At 32.0% G+C, this 22,160-nt stretch overlaps 2 long non-coding RNA genes across 3 annotated transcripts; one reads left to right on the top strand and one right to left on the bottom strand.

Moving 5' to 3' along the window:
* Positions 1-4,685: 4,685 nt before the first annotated feature.
* On the top strand, positions 4,686-11,461 carry LOC147910172 (uncharacterized). Its single transcript, XR_015544501.1, has 2 exons — positions 4,686-6,201; positions 6,765-11,461. It is a non-coding gene; the product is annotated as an uncharacterized LOC147910172 (long non-coding RNA).
* LOC105153906 (uncharacterized) lies at positions 11,212-14,457 on the bottom strand. 2 transcript variants are annotated; one of them, XR_847142.2, is made up of 6 exons: positions 13,701-14,454; positions 13,009-13,168; positions 12,435-12,923; positions 12,029-12,245; positions 11,877-11,968; positions 11,212-11,806 (listed from the first exon to the last, which is right to left on the bottom strand). It is a non-coding gene; the product is annotated as an uncharacterized LOC105153906 (long non-coding RNA). The 2 variants fall into 2 exon arrangements; XR_015544502.1 differs by having other exon boundaries at positions 12,029-12,923; positions 13,701-14,457.
* Positions 14,458-22,160: the final 7,703 nt, after the last annotated feature.

The following is a 22,160-nucleotide window of genomic DNA, read 5'->3' as shown; positions in this document are numbered from 1 at the left end:
CATCGAGAATTGTGCACAGAAGCGTCATTAGACTTCCTGGTTTACGGTCATGTATGTTCATGACCGTTGTACACATAATATCGGTATTCACAGCAATCTGAAACCGTCATTAAACCAGGAAATCTAATTACGCTTCTGTGTACAATTCTCAATGTAAGTGATATCTTGAGGATGATGTTCTATGCAGCAGATCGTGCGTAAGCGGATTCGCGTATCGCCAATCACAGAATCATTCACTTAGATCTGTTTGCGAAATTTGCAAACAGATCTAAGAGAATGAGTCTATGATTGGTGATACGCGAATCCGCTTACGCACGATCCGCTGCATGGGATATCACCCTGACTGTTCTAAGCAATTGTGACTGTTGTAAACAATTCTTGATTTTAAGCGATACTTTGATGACGGAAACGCATTTTAAACGATTCACAGAACAACGTCTAGTATATAATGCAACATTTTATTCGTTACTCAATGTAACGTAAATATTGAGGAGGATCCAAAATTCAGATCAAAACGTCTATGTTATTTAGTTTATTTTATATGTGTGCATTGGAAAATAAATTATAATTTGCAACTACAACCGGCGTTGGTCCTCAGCAGGTTTTTTAACTACCAATGATTAAAAAATTATTGAAAACCAATATTCAACAATTTTTAGTAATTAATATCTTGTTAACTATTAAAAAAAAATTGTAAAATGGTAGAGGACTTTTCGATGCAGTTTTAGTCCGCTCTATCTGCGCACAAAATATTTGGCGATTATTCTGGGATATTCTGTATATCATTACTGTTCATTGTGTCAGTTTTGGAGCCCATTTTGTCTTATTTTTGCTTATCTTACAGAAAAATTAATTATTGCAAAGTTACAAATAATATTATAAACATTGCTTATATTATCTGATAGAAGACACTTTTTAGTTTGTATTTATGTATTTGAAGGTTTATTTTTACCTTTTATTTAAGGAATATTGTCTAAAAACAAAGTGATATGTCGGTATCGACCTTCCTCTACCAATAGACATGGTTTTTAATAAAACAAATGAATTTGACAGAAAAAGTCGCTCTACTCCATAAAGCAAGATATTAATCGTAGAAGTTTACTACTGAGATTATGAAATTTGTCATATTGATATGATCAAAAGACATAGTAGTGTCTCGACGCTAATTCAAACGCAACGATTACCGTGGTTTCTTTACTTGAGACCGTGAGTTGCGAGGGATTGAAATTATTGATTAGATAACAAACTGCGCATGCACATAAGAATGAAAAATTAAAATATAAATTTTGAATCCTAAAATATTCTCTGCTATAATTTCAATTACATAAGAAAATTTATCTTTAATTAATTAAACCAGAATAACAATTGTAAATATAAATTTTCATGAATTATTTCGTCGATATGACGAATTTTCTAATCTGAACAGTTGTCAACTTTAAGGATTAATATCTTCAATATAGATTTATCTCACTGTGCTGTATACTATCTCACAGTTAGCCTGATAGATTTTTCTAATTTTACTGTAAATACTTAATAATTCTTTTAATAAAGCCGAGTGACACTTTTTTCTGGCAGATTTGTTTGTTTTATAAAATAACATGTTGATTGGTATACCTCTTAATTTTTTGATTGTGTATTAAACTGAATAATTGTCGACATTTTTCTTGCAATTTCTACCTTTATTTACTAGTAAATTATATTTACCTCAATTTTTTTATAACTCTCAATCATATTTCATATCTTTGCACTTTATGTGAACATATTTATAATGTACATTAGATGTTGGAAAAAAACAGTAAAATAATTTATCTGAGTTATCAATAGAATTATTTTTGCAATTTATTACATAACGATATAATTTTGTTTTCTTTTTAATTGTTTATTTTCCATTTTTTTCAATTTATTAAAATTTATTAAGATTGCGAGTATTTTCGTCGTTTTAGATTAATTTCGCAAATTGATTGCTCTAAGTGCTTAAATCGTTCCGCAAATCTCCTCCACGTTCATGCACAAAGCGAATATAATAATTTTTGCAGTTTAACATATCACATCAACATAATTTCACTTTTTAATTGTTTATTTTCTACTTTTTTCAATTTATTTGAAAGTTTGCGAGTATTTTCGTTGTTCCAGATTAATTTCGCAAATTGACTGCTACGAGGACCTAAGTCGTGAATTCCCCTACGTTCATGCACAAAGTGAATAATCCTCGGACGCTCTCGAATTCATATAAAATGTACACTCATTTGATAATAAAATATGCACGATCATTTCCATCGAACGACATTCATGCTGGATCAAGAAGAAGATTAAACGGATTAGTAAAAAAGAAAACGTGCATTTATGCGTTTTAATAATGAAGTGTCTAGAACAACTGATCATTGTCTCATTATTATATAAAAGCATTATTTGTTTTGTCTCTTGGGAGGTGCAACGTCCGACATTCATCGTAACAATAAATGTTAAATGTCGTATGACGGATGTCGTAAGTAGTGTGAATCTTATTTTTCAAATACGGTGAGTTCATTCGGAGCGATCTGAGCAGCAAAATAATACTGATGATTGATTTCTCCGGGCATTGTACAATAACGTATAAATTATGCTATCAATAAATCCCTAACTTTGTGTGTGTGTGTGTGTGTGTGTGTGTGTGTTGTACGCATTCTAACTTCAATTTATGCTACGTTCCAAAAATATCAAATATTCAGCGCACATGGAATTGTAAAATTTGCGCAAAATCATTGTTAAGCGAAAATCCGTTTCAATCAAATATTGCTTATTTGCTAATACGCTTATTTGCTCGCGGATTAAAAAGATTATAGGTAATGCGTTTGACGCACTACCTATAATACATCCTCTCGAACGGGACGTTTGCCCGCCCTACTTTTACGCGCATCCTTCGCTCCCACGCACACTCGCGCAATTTATTTATATCAGATTGCACTCGCAGGAAAAATGAAACTTTCACCTTTTAAAACTCGCAATTTATTTAACAGGAATATTTGAGAAGTGCGCGCCCACTTTAACAATGGATTCAAGCAAATCGGTTTAATCCGATTCTAAATATGATCGATCCATACTGTCCGTGTTGTCGTTAAACAACGCTCAGCAACTATCTTTTCAATATACACTCGAATGGAAAAAATCTCTTTGTGGACATAACAGTAGAGAAGTAGTATCATTCTTATATTGATGAATATTCTTACAGTGGAAAAATATTGCGAGTTCTTTTGATCCATACTGTCTATGCTGTTGTCGAAGAAAACGCTCAGCAACTATCTTTTCAATATATATACTCGAACGGACAACATCTCTTTGTGGACATGAATACTGTAAAGAAGTAGTATCACTGTATTTTTAGTGATAAACCTTTTTTACATTGAAAAAATATTGCGAGTTCTTTTGATAAAAATCATTTTGTCCTTTCTGAGAGCTGCTATCGATCTCCGCGTAACTCAGCGTGTATAAGTGCGTTTGTAGAATAGGAAAACGAAGCGCGGCATAAAGCGATATGGCAACAGAATTCTGTAACTTGTTAGGCAATCATTATATGCTCATAATGATCACTGCATAACGAGTTACAGAATACAAGCCCGGCCGACGCGACGATATTCAAACTTATATTTATGAAAAACATTGCCTTTTGCATCATGTCGTTATAATGAGTGATATGGCTTTCTTTGCTTATTTCTCGATCAATTTTTATTTCTTTTAGTTCTAAAGGTTTTATTTTCAATTTTAAGATTTCTTCCTTTACGTCTTTTAATAACAATTTAATCTCAATTTAGTTTATTGTACAGCAGTATTACAAGTTATAATAGAAAATTTAGGTATATAAAAAGCATTAATTGCTGCTGTTGTTATAACGCCCAGGCATATTTATGTAAATGAATAAAATTGAGGATAAAGCGCAACACAGAATATCGCACAGTGATTTACAGATAACACGATAAGCAATTACACAACAGTGCTGCACGAATGCTTGTAGACAAAAAAAATGCCACAGCAAAATGACAATAATGTAAAATTAATTACTTTGTCTCTCAACTAAGATTGTGCGAAGAAGCATAGACATAGACTATCGATATTTCGTATCAATGTGAATCGAAATACGCAACATCGGAAACTGAAATTTGAATCAAAATACGCAATATACGGAAATCAAAAGTTTCGGTACAAATGTAAAAATGGAGTGTTGATACGAGATATCAAAGTCTCGATTACATTGGAACATTCCTATTCTCAATGCGATCCATCACGGATACTCTCACGTGGGCCGCATAATATTAAATAACGGATCGCGTTGACACATTTAATTGCAGGAATGTCCAATATAAATAATCGATTTTTGGAGTATCGTATTCCTTTTAACATTTGATATTTGATGCATTGAAATTTTCAGTTTCCAATTGATTTGATAAAAAAGGTCATATTTTTAAAATTCAACCACATAAATTACAAGAATCATCAATTCGGGAACAGTTTATGACATCCCGATTAACGCCATCATAAATAAAACTAAAAGAAATTTGATGTTTTATATTACGAGTATATTTGTTAGTTGATAGACTTATATATATAAAATGACACATATATGTATTGTATAAAATGCATAATTTTTTATTTTTATCAATCTCTTTTCCATTGCTATTTGTGTATATAAATTTTATATAACTAAAATATTTATAATTTTATTGATAAATAAATTTACTTAGTGATTTAAAAAATTTTTTTTTAAATTTAAAATCAAAAGTATGTGCTCTCCGCACATCCCTACACGCAGGTAATTAAACTCGAACTCAACGGTACACTTCCAAGCAGAACAAGTCACGATAACGTCAAAATATTAAAATGATGTTAAAATGAATTGTAAATAATATTGTGGAGTGATTTTGACATCATTTTAATATTGAAACGACTTGTTCTGCTTGGATTGATTTCGCGAGAGACGCGTTAACGTCAGGCGTCATCGTCAAGAGTCAGCATTCAGTGTTAGAGAGATATTAAATTCTTAATTGACGTCTTAGTTTGCCCTTAAAACTAATGCTTGTCAATCCTATATGAGAGAGACGTTACATAGAGCGACGTTTGACTGTATAGGAACTCGTATCCCGGGTGTCAGTTGCTCCGTGAAATTCTCCATCAATCTACAAAATTATCCGCCACAGCAGGCTATGAAAAATTTTTTCTCATTTTTTCTCTCACACGCATAACGTTCTTCCAGTTCTACGGTAGGTATACATAGATATATCTTGCATATCTTGCAACTGAGAATTTACAAGAAATCGAAGATCTTTATTCTTTATGCTCGCTGCTTTCGAACTGGCGATATATTTTTCCACGCAATATCTTTTTCAGCGTTTGTTGACAGCACAATGTGTGTGTACTCAATACATATAACATTGAAACCGTTGTGTATTGAACTAATCTGAATGTAAAAGCGAAATATTCAAAATAAAATATTTAATGAGAGTGACTTTACATTTCCAGCAAATAATGCGGTATAACGTATTAAGGATTTAATTCCGGTTTAATTCGCGTTTCAATATTTGTACTTAACATACATTTTTAATTCAATTTACGTGTAACGGTTTTAAAGGGTGCTCATCGCACACCTGCAATTGTGCAAATGAAAATGTTATGATATTTGCACTCGATTAATTTTCACAGCAGCAAATCCGAGTTTTATTAAGCGATGATGGACGTTTCATCAGCGCGATCTCGGGTAACAATAATATGAATTCAGTGTATAAAGTAAATTTATGCTTTACATTTTAGCATGTAGATGAGAAAATGAGATTGTAATAGCCGCGCTTGGCCGCGGCGCGAGCGTAGCAGCGATGGGTGCAGTCCAGTTGGGGTGTCTGCTTACCCGCAGATAGTTTCAGCCATCGTCAGCCACCGCGGCCGTCGAGATATTAGGAACGTAGATAAATATATTGACGTATACCCATCATTATGTGCAATCTCTGAATCAGCGCTGCATATTTGTACTCTATTTACGGTACGTGAAAAAGATGGTAGACAGCTTGTGCAATTTAACCGCTGGCGATTTTATAATTAACTGTCGTCGCCGACTGACAAGACGCTGATGGATCGAACGCTAATGTAGGATTCACACTGCGTGTGGGTGGCGTATAAAGGGATGGGAAACCAGGTCGAAAGTGCGTTACACGCCAAGTCCTATCTCATGTCATCACGGTAATTAAGCTTGTGTTGGAAGTATTTTGCGACAAATGATGCATACAACAACGTTTTAAATGACAAAGATATTGAACAAATGTAATCGCAGCGAGAGCGATGGACCAATATTGACGGTTTAAAATTAATAATGTATATACAAATTCGGCGTCACCGGAATATAATAATTAACTGAGTGTATATTATTATTATTTACATTATCAGATTTCCCATTACTATTTTCCACCTAATATTTCTACATCGAAGAATATCGTTGACGTAAAAAATGAAAAAACGGTATGTCATTTGGCTTAATCCACGCGATAATCACTTTCGTTGGACTTTTAAATTAGCGTCATTGATTTTATCGCGCGAACAGGAGCATGCGCTGTCATGCGATGTAGATTTTGCGTCGCGGCGCCTTTTGATACAGTGAAATTTACATCTACAATCGACAATTGCAATGAAATTAATTCTATGTGTATGCCAAATTTTATACTAATGCAATAATATGTGTACAACAAATTTTTTTTCCTTTTAAATAGAATTATAATTACACATTAATCAAACTTTTATTTTATTAGGGCAGGCCTGTCCAACACTGCTCGTGAGTCGAAACGCTTCCATCTCTCCATCTCAACAGAACAGGACGGAGCGCAAATAATAAAGGATAGACGCCAGGATTCTCCTGAATCCCCACTCTTCCCCCACCATGCACACTGAAATCTGGCAACACCCTGCTACGTTAGAAGGGGAGAACATCTCCCCACCTTTCATCTCACCACTACAATACATTCGATATCGACCATATAGTGGGAGTTCACCTACGCCCGGAAACTAGGAAGGAAGAGATGTCCACCTACACATTCATAAAGATATACACATTCATAAAGATTTTTTTTGCGGTGTGCATTAGGGGTTGCGCATAATAAAAAGAATAGGGAACAGAGAATAGAGAATAAGAATTTCAATCTCTGAAGAAGAAATCATGTGGAATATACAGTTTCTAATAGTTGAAATTCTCTGTTCCCTATTTCTTTCATTGTGCGCAGCCTCTTATGCTCCATGATATTAAGTGTGTTCTGAGTTAAGACTCTTGCATAATACGTAATGCATAAGAAATTGAATCAATCAAAGTCCTTCGTTTCTTTCCTTTCCATGAAATAAAGACTATAATTGCTTGAATTTGTTATACTTTATGTATCATGCGTTATGCAAGAGTCTGTGCTCCCTGCTTTACGCATGAAGCGTATGATGTATTGCTTTATCCTTCTTTATTATTTGGTGAAAAACAAAGACAAATGTGATGCATCATGCGCTTCATGCGTAACTCGAAACGCACTCTTTGATGGATTATTCATAGGCACAGAGAGAGAGAGAGAGAGAGAGAGAGAGAGAGAGAGAGAGAGAGAGAGAGAGAGAGAGAGAGGGCTCTTGAGATAAAAGCAATAAATGAAAACGCGGGCAATTAGAGCCTAAATTCGCAATAATTGGAGCAATTATATCAACATATATTTTCTCAGTACTACAATATGTACAATATGTAACAAATATCCAACGTTTCGACTTAATTCAAGCGACTTATTTTCAGCAGTCTAGTATACTAAATCCCCTTGAATAATTCCAAACATCTTAGTAATCTCGTATGATACAATTTCCTTAATGCAATTCAAATAGTCGCAAATCGAATGAAGATAGATTGAATTAAGCCGAAACGTTCGGTATTATGTGTAGTACTGAGAAATATAGGTTGATATAATTGTTCCAATTAGTACGAATGTAGGCTCTTAATTGGCCCGTGTTTTCATTTATTGTTTAAGTTTTGAAAATCTTCCACCATTTCTGCAACAATAAAATATAGTGATATTTCTCTTTATTTCTTACGAGTATATATTTTAATTAACATTTTCTTGATGTTTTTTAAACATTCTGAAGAGAAGTACAAAATAAAAGAGAAAGAAAGACATTGCATATATATGAAAATAAATCTTTTCCTGAAAGTAAATGAACATTTATCAAATAATATCTTATATTGGAAAATTAGCAAAAACATTTAAAAATAATACTTTTCTCTTCTCGGTTACTAACGATTTGTTGATTCTTTTTGTATAACGTTAAAAAAATTAATCTGTTTTTACATATAATGTTTGGCAGTTATATGAAAGTTGTCAGAGACAAAGATATTAGAGTAGCATTGACTAGATATTTATTTAGAACTACAAGTGTTTTATAATTGTACCAACGCAACGTAGAGAATAATATATATATATTTTTATAAGCATCGAAAAAATATTTTTAGTATTGTTGAAACATTGGGGAAAGACGAATGTTTAATGTATTAATTAATCGGAGAAGATCCATTATTACATAACAAGCGTAGCAAGGAAAGAGCAAGTGGTAAAAAAAATTAACGTGGCAAATGCTCTAGTTTCTCGAAGTTCTCTAAAGAACAAATCTCTCATCAACTTTCATAAGATATTCTAGCGATTCTTCGAAACGCTTGCGATTTATCAGTTCAGATCAGCTTGATCAAAAGGTTCCAGGATGAGTCAATCAGAATCGATAGCCGACAACATCTCATGCAAAACGAAGATTTCATGCGTGTTACGATCGTCCTGTAAAATTGGTAATCCTCCAGCAATTCGTGTGCCTGTGTCAAGAAGCTCACGATCAGGAAACCCAACCAGAGCTGATAGAACACGAATTGTCGTCGAACATCAAGACCGTATCTCTGCTTCGAAACAATCTGATCGAACAGTCAATAACAAGATGTACATCCTGAAACCAAAAATTTCCGCTTCAATACAACTGGGATACTCTTTATTTGTAGAACGGTACTCAACAGCCCCAAGCATAGCATAGCATAGCATAGCATAACATAGCATAGCTGAACGTTCAAAAGAGAACGGTGAAGTCGTATGAAAAAATCGATTTTTGTATCGAAAGGAAGAAAATTGTACTGTTGGGATTATGGCAACGCCCTAATTTTTATCTTACACTAGAACATTTTCTATTCCTTACCTATACGCTTATGATTCCTGCACACTGGACATTTTAATAACAACTTGCGTTTTTATGTTCCTTTTTTATATTGTTTACAAATATAAACCACGTTTATAATTTTTAATGTTTACTTAATGTTAGTATTATTGTGTTCGTATGTCCTAACTCCATGTATCGCATTGCCAATTTTATATTCCGAATCTTGAAACACGTGTATACCCAATAACTACATGATACATCTATAAAACATAACGATTTTATAAAATACATAATAAATATGAATGTATCATGGATTGCAAATTTTATAGTTACCTAACTGATGCAGACAACTCGAAAATGTAATTATTATTAGGTCCTAAATTTATTTCCGTTGTTGAATTCCAAGCTAAACCAGCCACTATTAAATATCTGATTTATTCGATAAAGAATGCAGTGTAAAACGAAGACTGCCCAACTAATGTGCAATAACAACACCAAGTGGCAGATTCAGAGTCTGGGAGGAGGGCGGATGAGACAATCTCCTCCAGAGTTCACTAAGCAGAAAATTAGAAAAAAAAACAGAAAGCATTTTTGGTCCGATTGAGTTTGCACTAACCTAGGTTAAAGTAATGATGTTTCGATGCTCTCCTATTAATAGAGCGTGTAACGTCAACCAATAGCGAAACATTTTCTAACCCAAGTTGGTGCAGATCCGGTCGAACCGAAAACGCTATTAGAATTTATTATATAACAAAATTTTTTGTATACATTTTAAAACATATTTAAAACATATATTTTTAGTGATCTTAAGTATAAAGCCCTCGGCACATTTATGTATGCTTTACAATGGGCAGTAGCAATAGTGGATTAAGGAGTAGACTTAGAAATCGACCAATCATAGTTGAATGTGAGAAAAATAATCAAGTATGATTGGTCGATTTCTATCCCTCCTTAATCAACTATTGTTACTGCCCATTGTAGACCATTATGATTGGCTGATTTACTTACTGCTATATCTTAATGTCTAAAGGCTATTCATATAGTAGTGTTGGAAGCATCATCATGCGACTTTCCGCACATTTTTCCTTATATTTTTTGAAACTTGTTTTTTTTTTAAATAAACAATGTGAAATTATCCCTTTAATTATTTTTTATGTTTTTACATTACTAATATTATTTCTATTACACTGAAAAGTAATTTTATAAAAAAAAAATGTATAAACACATATTTCATACATAATTATACATGTTTATGACTATTTATGCATGTTTATATATGTTTATATATATATTTATACATATTCATACATAAAAAAGTGATTTTTTATCGGAAAGTCGCATGATGATGCTTACGACGCTTCCGACGCTATGATATGATCAATGCAGAATGGCTTTTAGGCATTAAGATGTAGCAATAAGCAAATCGATCAATCACAAGAGTCATTTTACGTTCTCTATTGTAATTAAGATTGCGATTACTGCTACATCTTACTGCCTTATGTTTGTGTGAATGCCGTGCTTTATAATTAAGTCCACTAAAAATGTATGTAAGTCGATGTTAATACGTATGTGTATTCACCAAATAAAGATTGCAACACTTTTTGTTTAATGAGTTTCGGAATGCAGTCTGCTCACCGAGAGATCGATTCTTACTTATGAATTCATAAGTAAAAACCAATCGCTCTGTAGCATGAGGGGGCAAAAAGACATTAAATGCAGATCATCATGTTTATAATTATCGATTAAGTCGTACCAGATGGATCATCGAAAACGTCTTCGGAATTCTGGCAAGTCAATAGAGGATTTACAGAAAGCCAATTATTGCCAACGTAGACACATGAACATGATTAAAAATACAATTTACTTGCATTACTGACTTCGTAAAGACTCCAAGAACAACTTTTATGTAACATTTAGACCTATTGAATAAAGAAATAGCAAATGGTGTGCATATTACTAGGTTTATGGAGAATAATAATAGAAAATAGATGTGCTTTTATAGACATATCCAATTGCGGTACACATAATAGTACTCGAGAAGCCATCAGAATTAGAGAACTTTTCTGCCAATATTTCAACAATGAAGGTGGCGTACCATGGCAGTGAGACTAATAATTAAGTTATAAGTTATTATTAAGTAATATAAAACATTAATCTTTGTACTAACATTATTGTTGTAACTTTGTATTAATATTACTAATAACTTCGTACTAATTATTACTAACAACTTTTTGTTTAAAAATGATTATTTTGTGTTAAAAAATATTCTAATAAAAAAACATTTGTAAAATCTCTAAAAGCTTTTTATATTATTTCTTCATATTAATAAAATATTTTATTATAAAATATATTAAAAAAATAATAATAAAAAAATTATAATACATTTTCTTCATATTCTACTTATTACTCAGTCTTATTTAATTCTTTATATAACATTTTATGTATTTTCAACATTAGTTGTCTCCTGAAATCTTAGAAATTGACGAAGTTGCGAAAAAATCATCATTCAGAAATCTTCTTCGTTCGTTACTGGAATTGAATGGCAAAGAAATTGTCGGCGGCGGCTCATATAATGTCTCGCTTATTTGTGCCAGGATAATACTACTTGGTTTGAGTTTCTGTTTATCCTTTGCTTCCTGCTTCTCTGAAAATAATAAGTATACATATTGATATATGTATACAAATTAAAATGATGGGCATAAAATGCAACATACTAGGGATATCATCTTGTGCAGATTCTTCCTCTTTTTCTTCTTCGTCTTCGATATTTATATAGTTGTTAGAGACTGGCGTATTCGATACACTTCTGAAATAATAGTAATAATTATTAATATGTGGCTTCATAATTAATAATTCAAATACTTACGCAATGCTTTTAACATATTTTCTGAAAATTATTATAAAAAAATTTTTTTCTTGTATTCTCTTCTTAATAATGTGTCGCAAAAAGTTTAATGACTCATAAAAACCATTCTTCTCCGACTGACTTGCCGCCCCACTTGACAGCTTCTCCGCTGAACAATCCACATAAAACTCATAGAGATTCTTTCACTTTCTTTTGCACTCTTCACTAGAGTATACTTCTAAAATAAAATCATATTTTTTTTTATTATAATTATAATAATAGTACTGTATATTTACAATAATATTGTGTACTCGAGCTACGTCTGTGTACTACATAAGAAAACTGAGAGCTTTGATTATACATTGGCTATGTTTACAACGTGTGCTTAGTCTATGATTTATACGATAGATATCTTTGTTTAACTTACAGGGACTAAACAAGGACATTTATTGTATAGGCTGCGGCCTAAATGCAACGTAGTGATAAATAGTATGAATGGTGGGATAAATAGTTTGAAAGAAATGGCTTAGAAAAAACCTGCGACATCAAGAGAATTATATAGAAATTTTCTTGTCACATAAGTCACTCTAGGCAATTTCTTTCAAATTTTCATCAGTATTCATGTAACTCATTTGAACTGAATGTCTTAGTTGTGTATCTTTTGTTCTTCGTTGACTTCTTGCCATCAGTTTATCCATCGTTTTTTCATCTTGCCGTATGATCGTAATATTCTGATTCTCTCTTAAATATTCACATCACTTCAACATACAATGTCTCCATTATCTATACATGATATATATGAGGATAAAAATAAAGATTTTCGTCAAAAATTGCTTTTGCATATTAGACAAGAATGGCTCTCTACTATTTCCAAGCTGCCCATAATTTCTTCACGTAAATCGCATGTGAATATTCTCTACAAAAAATTTCAAGTATAATTACAATAATATTTCTGAAGTATGCAGAATGAAAATATTCAAGATCTTGAAAATACAAATAACCTCTACTTTAGCCATGCATTTAACATATTTTCTAAAAATTAAAAAAATTTTTTTTCTTGTACTCAGTCTCTTCTTAATAATGTGTCACGCAAAAAGTTTAATGACTCATAAAAACCATTCTTCTCCGACTGACTTGCCGCCCCACTTAGCAGCTTCTCCGCTGAAACAATCCACATAAAACAGTTACGGAGATTTTTCTTTTCACTAGAGCACTAACACTCTTCGCTAGAGTATACTCTTAAAATAAAATCATTTTTTTTTATTTTTATAATTTTATTAATTATAAGTATTGTATATTTACAATAATCTTGTGTACTCAAACTACGTACTGTGTACTACATAAGAAAAACAACTACATAAAAAAAACTGAGAACTTTGATTATATATTGGCTACGTTTACACCGTGCGCTTAGTCTACGATTTATGCGATAAGTATCTTTGTTTAACTTACTTTGACTAAACAAGGACATTTATTGTATAGGCCGCGGCCTAAATGCACAGTGTAAACATAGCGATAAATAGTATGAATGGTGGGATAAATAGTTTGAAAGAAATGACTTAGAAAAAGTAGCCTGCGACATCAAGAGAATTATATAAAAATTTTCTTATTATCACATAAGTCACTCATCTAGGCAATTTCTTCCAAATTTTCATCACTATTCATATAATTTATTTGAAAATTGAATGTATACCTTTTGTTACTTCGCTGACTTCTTGCTACAGCTTATCCATTGTTCTTCTATGTCGCTGTGCGATCATAACGTTCTGATTCCACAAAGGTTCTCTTAAACATATTTCTGTAATCAGAATTTCTGTATTGCTTTCTGGTGTCACATCTTATAAACTTTTCGACTGGAACTATAGGTTCTTAACAATATTAATATTTTCCCCTTTCACATCACTTCGACGTACAATGTCATTATCTATACAATATGATATATTTAATAACATTATGCAATGTTTATTCACAAAACATTAATTAAGTTAATTCGTTGCCGAGGTATTTCACATAGTGAAGGTTAAGTCCGGATCTACAATAGGTGTCAAGCCTTGACTGTAGTCAATTTCTTATGGCTTAAGGATGAAATCACACGATGTGGAAAAGGACTACGGAATAGAGAATACGTCATTAAAATAACCAATTAGCACTATTCGGAACATAGAAAAACGCTGATTGGTTGCTTCTATGAAGCTATCTACGCATTCTCTATTCCGCAGTCGTTTTCCGCACTGTGTGATTTCACTCTTAAGCCGTAAGAAATTGACTACAGTTAAGTGTGAGGAGAATAATTGATGATTCGTCTCCTTATGACTTAAGGCTTAAAAACCTATTGTAGATTCGGAGTGAAGAAAAAACAAAATAACAATAACACATAACGTTATAATTGTCCACTCAATAAGGTTACTGTTATGCATAAAGCATACATTGTAGTTGCATTATTGAGTGAAAAAAATGTAATATTAATGTTATGTTATTTTTTTTTGTGTTTCTTGGAAAACAAAAAAAATATATTTTTATTATAAATATAAATTATAATTTTTGTTCTTCCTACTATTGAGATTATTAAATGTTGTATTATTTTTATAATAAATATTTGAATTATTTATTTTATACAGATTAGAATTTTTTTTCTGTTACTTTTTATAAAATTTGTAATATTCATTTTCAATGAGATTAAATAAAAATTAAAGAAAAAAGTATGAGTACATTCTTTTTAGTATAATTTGTATTTTATATGCTACTGAGTTGTTTTCGATATGTATTACTTACAATTACAATATTTTTTTTCCAATATTTTTATTTTCTAACAGTTTTACGAAATTACTTGAAAAAAGACTTTATCGCTTTAAGGCCGTAAAGATATTCATAGTCGATTTTTATTCCAAGACCGTCTTAAGTAATGTCTTAAGACGCTAATGCAGTCCTCTGATTAGTTCGTGATTTCTTAAGACCGTATTTAAGACAGTACTTCAATACTTGAATATAAGAGGATTTGCACAATAAAAGGAACAAAGAACAGAGAACAGAGAACAGAGAACAGAGAACAGAGAATAAGAATTTCAACCTATTAGAAATTGTGTATTCCATAATGCTTGATTTCTGATAAGTTGAAATTCTTATTCTCTGTTCTCTGTTCCCTGTTTCTTTTATTGTGCGGATCTTCTAAGATCTGACTATAACGGTCTAAATTTTAAATCTGCTTTTTTGGTGTACCATCTACCGTCCAATTTTTCAATCTGGCAGCATTGGTCATACACTTTGGATAACTGCAATTTATACATTTTCATGGCATGTATTATCATTAAATTAAGTGAATTATCGCATAAAGAAATTAAAACAAATTTTTCAAAGCTTGTGAATATGTTGAGTGCTTTGTTCGAGAATCTACTACAGTCTGAGAATGACTCGTTTTAGACGGATTGCATTTATAATGTCTTTCGCAATCTTGTCATTTTTCAGACCTGCATTAAGGCTGTTATTCCTTCCTAGGGTTGATTGGCGTTTACGAGTTTTCGCGGAGCTTATTCCCTTTTTTCAATTCTGTCAGACCGTTATCGGAGGATAGAAAATTAAATTGCAATGCCTAGAGGTTGTCATTGCTACCAACATCTCCTCTTTTTTTATAGAAATTGTAGTGTAATTATGCAGTTATCTCGAGAGATTCATAAATATGAAGATGATCCTTTTTACATGAATACTTTTTGTGAATGATTACTATTGTTCCTGTGGATGCCACAATTCTTTTCTTTCGAAAGAATCGGCTCCACGTCGCTACTATTAATAGTAGAATTAGACTCAAAAAGATCCGTTTCGCACAAAAATTATAAGTTGACATTTCTCTGCACGAAAATGTTTGGAAGGCTATCAGAAAAGAAATATATATGTTTGAGACTTGCAACTTGTGTGAAAAATATGCGAAAAAAAATTCGAATAGTTGCAAAAAGCAGGTTTTTCGCTTATAAAACGAAAAATGTTATATTAAATGATATATAATTATATACAAAAAAGTATGAAAAATGTAGGTATTTAAAATATCTACAAAATGAGATGTGGAACGTTAAGATCGTTCTATTAGTTAAGTAGAAAAAATAAATAAAAACCACACCGAAAAAGGCCTTTTTTTCACTTCTCTCTGTTCATCGAGATTGAAGCGCAGTACTTTAAAATTCTCATAAAATGTAGCCCTCGTGATGACAAAAAAAATTTGGCCCTGAACGAGCTTGAAATGTTCATTAGGTTTTGCAAAAAGCCATTTGTTCAATAAAAACTTGTCTGTGAAAAAACTTAATTTCTTCATCTTTGAGCAGTTGCATAGCAATTTGCAAGGGGATTTTTCTTCTTCAAGAGTTGCATTATCACGTACACTTAGTAACAAAACGATTTTTTGTACAATAATTAAATTATTTTAAAATAATTTTAAAAAGTGCACATCTTTTTTTTTGTACAAAAAAGATGGAATCATTCCGTTAATACGCATCACATTATATAGTGATCATGTGAAGCATTTGACATTTTTCTACAAATTTAAAAAAGCGAAAAAATTATTACTGCAATTTGTAACGACTTTAACAAAATTTAATGGAATAAAATACTACTTTAAAAGTATAAATTGTAATATTTGTATAATTCTGTGTATATTATTTTTGTAAACGTAGATATATGCACAAATTTTGTTAATAAAATAAAGAATTTTTTAACAATGTTATTTTAATTATCCCGTTTTAAATGTGTTTACATTTATTATTATTTTAATAATTTCTTACTTTCCAACATTTTTATTCAATTATTATATTCCACAATCTGCGTAAACCAAATATTTGAATTTGTTTATATACAATATTTGCATCCTTTGCAGCATTCAAATATTTTCTAGCAATGTTGCTAGATTTATCTGTCATCATCACATTCCACTCGATATTTTGCTACTTCAATACTAAATATCTTTCCAGAATGATCTATTATTTTTCTGTGACCATTAAAATCGTAATTTTTTAAACTATTATAATCTTGTTTTTGAGAAAAGTCTAGGATTTATGTGCAATTAATCAAAGAAACATCTACGAATCTTATATGTCACTAAATTATACGTGAAATGTTACATTTTTTTCTCTCTTATTTCATTGATAACTTACCGTAGAATTTTGCACATGTTAATTTCATGTCAGTACTTTAACTTCATTATATAAAAAAATTAGACATTTCTATGATAATTCGATTTAAAGAACCACTTTAAGTAAAAAAAAGGCAAATAGGAGTCAGACGTTGTAATCGTTGCGCAAAATAATATACAAATGTAACACAAAACTCTTTATTATTGTAAATTAATGCGCCTACATGTTTCGGCGGGCATTTTTAATTCTTCAGAGACATAAATTACTATTATAAATTACAATACATACATGATGATTAACTTGTTATAGTAAGCTCCGTTCATTTTACTATGAATTCGGGCCGTAGATTTGTTGAATCAATTAAATTTTCAGCTGTTTTTTTCCGTGAACTACCAACCAACAGTTTCTTTCTGATTAGTCAAGAGACACAAGCGTGATCACAGATCAATCTGCAATCTCTAGTGTGATACGAGCATTACGATAGCGAAGAACAAATTCCACGAATCGCCGAATGCCCCCAAATTCGTGCCCCCGTCGTGATGTAAAATATATACCGATACACATATACAGAGCACAGGCCATAGCTCATGAGTCGAGTATTATTCACGCAAGACTCTCATTTTCCGTGCAGTACTTTCTGGATCCTGCGACTGGTTTCTAAAACATTATATGAAACGCGCGGGCGTAATAGGCTTATAAATTTACATCGTGCACTTAATATGAATAATAATAACTTTTTATTTGAGTTATTTTTATTTCGGCGATACGTGAAAATATATATATATATATATATATATATATATATATATATATGTCTTCTTGATGTTTCCATGGGTGCTTTCTATATAACTAATCTGTGCTTCGCGGGTTTTCTCCATGTCTTGGTCCATTCTTGATGTGCCAACGTTCCGTGGGCCTTGCAGTCCACTTCATCAGGGCGAGGAACAGCCTGATACGTAACATAAAAAGGAAGGACCTGGAGGAACAGCTCAGTATCAGGCTGTTCCTCGCCCTGATGAAGTGGACTGCAAGGCCCACGGAACGTTGGCACATCAAGAATGGACCAAGACATGGAGAAAACCCGCGAAGCACAGATTTGTTTTATATATATATATATATATATATATATATATATATATAATATGCATTTAATTAATTATTTTAATGCGTACTGTATCAATTTAGTCTTTACACATCAGTCTTTAAATACATTGTTGAAATTGAAATAATTTAATAGAAAGTTATTAGTTAGTACCAAGTGCTGGGCTGTGATATCCATTAATTAAATGCGCTTGATTTATGATGATATTCAGTTTCTACATTACTTTCACACATTCTATTTTTCTCAGTAAGTTTTATTGGTTGCTACTTTAAGTAATGCTTTATTCTTTTGATATATTTAAATACTTCTTCTCCAGTTGTTTTATCCAGATATTTGTCTGATTATTAAATATAAAACTATATAAATAAATAATATAAATAAAATAAAAAATATAAAACTATATATGAACGTGTAAACAGATTAATAGTAATCAAAATAACCTCACTTTATGAAATTATATAATATTATATAAAGTTACAATATATATTATAATGTTTTATAAATATACACATTATTTCTACGCAACAATCTACATTCAGTCTACATTCGCAGATGTATAAACGTTTTAAAAACCTAAAGATATTATAGCTCAAAAGTTGAGTTAAAATATACGGAGTCATATAAATATTTAAAAAAAAATTTATATTGCAAGACGATTATAATTTATAAACAGTTGTACAAAGACTATTTTTCAAAAACTTGCAATGAATATTACAAGATTAACATAAATATAAGTTAGATACAAAATTTTAAAATGAATATCATATATCCTTATATGTTTTTTTCTCATAATTATGTTATTTATAAAATATTTATAAATTATTAAATTTTACTAAACTCTCTCTCTCTCTCTCTCTCTCTCTCTCTCTCTCTCTTCCGAAAGTCTTTCTCTTCCTAAAGTCTCCGATTTTGCTATCGATTGGTACACTACTGTATTTCGGTGCATTGATCATAAATATAATCATGAAAATTACCAACAATGTCATTTTCAAAATAAATTTAGAAAAATCAATTTATTTGACATTTTTTTACATTTGACATTGAAAATAATCTTATCACCAATATTTTCGTGGTTATATATAATACATTATCAACATACCAAAATACAGTTGTATAATAATTAAGTCGCGCGCCCCCAAGATCTCAGGAAGAGGAGAAAGTAGAATGAGATTTACATAGAAGTCAAGCGTCCCTAAGCAGAGAGGGAGATAGGATGAGAGTCGCTTCGTATGGAAAGTCGTGCGCCTTTTGATAGAGGAAGAGCTGAGGTGAGAATCGATCACACTCAATGACTTATACATTTACATGGCTCGATTTACGCTGAAGTTATAACATCCCAGTAAGCAAGAAATATTTTGGAACATTATAATAGTGTTACAACGTTGATGCAAAATGTTTTAAAATGTTTCTATACTTAGCTTTTAGTTTAAGTCTAGTTTAAAAGTTCAATTTTAAATTTATTACCGTTTTTTGAATAATTATTAGTCATAATACATGCATGAATATTTAAAAAAAATATGTAAAAATGCAACATGAAACCTACCTGTTGTATATATAACTGTAGTTCCGATACATAAAAATCATTTTGGTTATTTTTTCTTTTTATAACGCTTACGGACGGTCCGTCGCAGCAGACCTGGATAAAGCTATTGATCGTAACTCGTGATTCCTGAATAAAAAAATAGAAATATACATAACTACAATATAGGTTTAAAAACTGATGTGACCAAATATTTAAATCACGAGATAGCCCAATATTAAAATACACATCAAGTATTATATCCTGTAGATTGAAAAACTCTTCCTCTCTAAGAAACTAATGAAAAACATGTCTATTGAAAAACATTTTCATGAATACAAAAAAGCCTGAGCTATCAGTCCACACATTGAATTGATCGTGTTACATTCTCTTTTTATAAAACAATTTTTTGGCGAGATTTAAAAATCATCGATCTGTTTTCGAGCGATTTTTCGATACATCTGCGTCACAAACAAAACAACACAAAAATCGATTGACTTTCTCTCTTATTCACGCCATATGTGCGCCTCTAAGTAGTTTTATTTTTATAGAACAGTTTATTGAGGAAGGTCCACGGAGAGAAGGAAAGAGAGGAGAGAATGGGTCGAGAGAAAGAGAAATTATAATTCGGGGAAGTTAAAAAATTTAAGGCAATAGGGACGAATGAAGTGAAAACAGTCCCTATGCGATCGTTGTTTTCCTCTTGTCGCAGGTAAAGCTCGGAACCGCAATACCGTTGTGCATTTTCCCTCGTGAGAAATTCGCAAGGCTACCCAATATACACGTCTCAACCCACTCTCGCAAAACGAAAGCATGCAAGCTTACATCCGACGTGATTGTGTGGTTAGTCACCTCCTTAAATCGTGATATAAGGAAGGATAACGCAATGTGATGGTGCACGCACGTGATAGCGCGCTCCTCTGTATATGCAATTGCCTTGCTGACCTAGTTTTCGCATACATCGATAAAATGCGCTTAAAATAAGGCTGCCCGAGAAACATTGCCACGGATAAAATTCTATGATATACAACGCTGCGTAATTCATTTATTTCGGGAAGTTATATGGAAGTTAAATGGAAAAAAGAAACAGGCGATAAAAGAGTCAATGCGGGCTTGACAGGATACAAATTTGTCTGTCTATTTGTCTACAATCGTGAATCAATCTAGTTAGCTGTACTAAATAACTTTATTAATGATAAACCCATATTTTAATTCAATATTGGGATCATTCTCAGCAAATATAAAGTATATAAAATTGGTCAAAGATAAAAAATTAAGCCAAATTAAAATTCTTTCTTTACGCATAACGATATTACTTAATAAAGCAATTTTGAAACAAATAATTTTTAGCATGTATAATAACTGTTTATTTTTTTAATTGATTATATATCTTAAAGTTTCTATTTTAATCTTGCAATTATAATATAAAATAATATTAATATTTTAACAGATTTTATTCCAATCATTTTAAATCAATATAATTCATTTAAGTTTGCTATTTAATACTACAAGATATATATACATACACACACAAAAGAGGATCTTATGCGTATATTAAATGTTGCAAAAAAAACAGTGATTGATATCATAACAGCTTTTCTCGGCAAAACTCTTCTTCTTTTTTCCGCCTGCTTCGATTCTGACACTTTCTCGAACCGAATCCTCTGGCCGCGAGCTAGAAAAAATGGTAGAGCATACTCACTATCGAGTGTTTTCGATAACAACCGACTGGCATATTTTGAACTCCGCTTCATCGATGAGAATTATCTGAAATAAAGTGTTCTCTGTTTCACCGAGCGTTCTCTGCCGCCGGCACTTGTTTGCTGCCACTTTCTTTCAGCGCACATAATTCCAGAAGTGGAGCGTGCTCTGCCTCTGTCCAGCATTCTCGACCGTCAGTTTCTTACGCCGAGTTCCACATCTTGAATCGGAACTCGCAGTAGTAGTAGGCAGTACATTTCGCTTATCTGCTTTTGTTTTTCCGCGAGTTCTGTTTAGCTTCCGCTTTTTCGCTTTCCATTTTTCCGTCAAGATGTGAATCCGGCCTTAGATCAGTGGGTCTCGACAATAGTAAAGGGGTAGAGTTTGTTTTTCTTTGCCTTTGCCGAGTGTTCTTAATCATCGGGTGCCCAAAACGCATTTTTGATTTTCTCCATTGCGGGGAAAACTCGCGCGCGTTATCGCGAACGCGAACGCGATTGGCCAGCGCATACCCGCGTATCGTACGGACCAACCAGGTGCGTCCCGCGCCTACATTGCGATCGATAAAGCGCCTACATTCATCGACACGAACATATGCAACAAATTCATTGTATAGTGCCGTTTTTCTAGCCGGCTCCGCGAATCCAGCAAAAACACTGAATCGTCACAACAACTCGATCGTATTTCTCTCTCTCGCTTTTTTTTGTTTTTAATACA

Source organism: Acromyrmex echinatior, chromosome 3, assembly GCF_024713525.1.
Source record: "Acromyrmex echinatior isolate Ae372 chromosome 3, ASM2471352v2, whole genome shotgun sequence".
NCBI lineage: Eukaryota > Metazoa > Arthropoda > Insecta > Hymenoptera > Formicidae > Acromyrmex > Acromyrmex echinatior.
This window is presented reverse-complemented; position numbering and strand designations above follow the sequence as displayed.